The following is a 2,843-nucleotide window of genomic DNA, read 5'->3' on the forward strand; positions in this document are numbered from 1 at the left end:
GAGCCGGGGCCGGGGCCGGGGCCGGGGCCGTCCACCCATCCCACCTGCCCCCGCTGCTCTCCTCAGTGGGGTCGGGCTGCAGTGGGGCCGTGTTACCTCCTGCAGGTGACCCCGAGAGGGGCTTGACCTTTCCAGAGACTCCACCTCGGTGCTGCTGCTAAAGATAAAGCAGCAGGAGGCTCCCAGGAGCTTAAGACCTTAAGCAAAGGTCTTAAGATGTTGAACCAACAAGCTTTTGTGAGAAGGTGGCTGAGCCCTCTGTGCATACCAGTGCTGGGAAGGTGACTGCGGTGTCCCTGTTGGTCTGCTGAGGGGCCTCGAAGGTGGGATCCCACCACCATTGTATGGTCGTGCTGCGTGAAGATTTCCAAACCGTTGCCACCTGCGTGGCTTCTGACTGCTCTGAGCCTACTGTGCCACGTTTTGGGGACGCTGTTGCTCCTAGCAGGGATTTTCCACAGCACATGAGATTTTCTGCAGTCCAGCATGAGCGGGGTTGGGGCAAGCCTCCAGCCAACTCTTGACTCGGGGTATTTTGCAGGTGCTATAGGATGATGAAAAAAAAAGTGCTTTAAAGATGTAAAAATGCCATCTCTAGAGCACACAACTGCTTTTACCTCCTCTTTTTGCTTCTTCTTCTGATTCCCACCTTACCAACCTTTTTTTCGTGAAGCCACTGAAATCTTCCTTGTTACAGGGAGCCTATAGCCCATGTGCTAGCTCTGTAAATCAAGGAATTAAATGTCTGAACTGTGATTGTAGATTGTTTGTGAATATATATGAAGGAGCCTAAAGGAATTGCCTGTTGACATTTTTCAAAATATTTTTTTCACTATGTTGTTGTGCCAATTTTGATTCTTCAGTTTCTGTGATTTCCGTGTGTTGGCTGTTTCGGCCAGCTTATGGAGACTGAAGTCTACCTATTTGAAGTAAAAAGAATCATGTGAATTCCTAAGAATCACTCTAATAGCAATACAAAAGGATCAATGAGAATAATGGTATATTTTTTCCAATATTGACCAAGGCTACTTGGCTTTGAAAAGCAAGCGTGTGCAGAGAGAGGAAGCCTGGCTATCTTTCCATTTCTCCTGCCTTACAACCTTCCTGCCAGCACTGAGCATTGATGTACTCACCTAGAGGGGGAAGAAGATTGTTGGGTGATCCTAATTTTACTGACTGTAAAAGCACCAGATATAGTGGCTTTTAAAAAAAATTTTATTTTATTTCTTCTTCAGGAAAGAGTATTCACTTGTATACTCAATGCTAGCGCTTTTTGAATAATCTGTGCAGGTATGCAAAAGGCTCTTTAGCACAGCACAGACTTAGGGATACAAGTCCTCTGTGGTGTCCTGTCAGGAGGTACCTCCCTCTATCCTAGTGAAAGCAGGGGGAAAAGGATGAGAGCAGTAACTGTCTTTCTGTTTGCTTTCTCTGCACAGGAGTAGCTGATCCAGTGCCCTTGACTTTCTTGCACACGGGTTGCCTTCTCTGTTGAATGAACAAGACACAGCTAGTCCTACACAAATACGAAGGCATCAGAGCAAACAGCTTCCATTTGAGAAGCCCAGCAGCAGCACCCGGTGCCAGTTCACAGTCTGTCTGTGAACCTCAGAAATGCTATGCAATTGCGGAACAGACCAAAAGAGCAGGGTTGCTGCAGATGGCTGAGGCTAAGATGGTATTTTCTTGCTGAGGCAATTCTTGCCTTTCATATCATTGATGAACTAATAGGCTTAACCTTCATGAAATAATAGGCTCAGTGTGCTGTAATGCTATCTGAAAATTGTTAAAACTGCAAAATGTAGCCTTCTAGGTAAATGTTGATCTGGTTACCTCCAGCTACCTTCCCACAGTAAGTGCATTCACTTGATCAGACAAAAGCCTTGTGAAGCTGTCGTCACCCAGGACAACTATCTCACTGCCAGACATCCAGGGGCGTTTTGGAGTCTGCCTCTGACAGGCAGCCCCCATCACTGCCAAATGGCCCTTCTGAGCAGCTTGGTGCTGTGACAGGGAAGCCCTGGCCTGAGGCATAACATTAGTTCGGCATGCAGGGAGGTTCCTGCCATCCCAGGGTGCTGGCGCAGCCCCCCTTGTCACCCTGCACCCTGTTTTCCTTCCCCCTCTCACCTGGTTTGCTAAACCACCTGCTTTGAAGTTTTCCATGTGACGTCTATTCCAAAAGAAAGAGGTCTGGGAGACAGGCTACTTTGGTTACCAATACTTAACCTTTGTTGGATTGTATTGTGCTTTTCCGAAAATACCCTTTCCCCACTTCCCATTTTAAATAGGTTAAAAAAACTTGGTCTGTTTCAGCTCGAGGAAGTGTCTGCCAACACTGAAAGAGAGGGTAGTATTCACCTTCAAGGCAACTGAGACACATTTTTTTCTGATTCCTCAATAATTATGAGAATTTTTGAAAACCATGAGGTGAGTTCTCCTTCTTGGCCATATTTGTCCAGCATTGTCAGTTGTACTTACAGGTTATTTCTACTGCCAGTCCAGGTAAAGTTTCTGCTTTGACAAATGATGTCTGAGTAGATTTTTATTACCTTCTCTGTCCCACCAGTGATAGTATCAGGAAATCTAGTAAGAGTGCAAAAGGTTAGAGTGACATGGTATAATGCATTCCTTCTTTCTTTTATTGAAGTATGTTCTTTCATTGAGTCAGATGTATACTTTTACCCTTTTCCTTAATCAAAACTGTAGTTTTACAACATTTCTTTATGTTAGTAGGTCCATTCCTTGTCATGTATGCATGAATCCATAAATAATGATACACTAGTGATTTTACTGTGGGTTGGAAGTATTACTTCCATTTTAATTGTAATTTAGCAACATTC

This window comes from Charadrius vociferus, unplaced genomic scaffold (assembly GCF_000708025.1).
Source record: "Charadrius vociferus isolate BGI_N301 unplaced genomic scaffold, ASM70802v2 scaffold1086, whole genome shotgun sequence".
Taxonomy (NCBI): Eukaryota; Metazoa; Chordata; class Aves; order Charadriiformes; family Charadriidae; genus Charadrius; species Charadrius vociferus.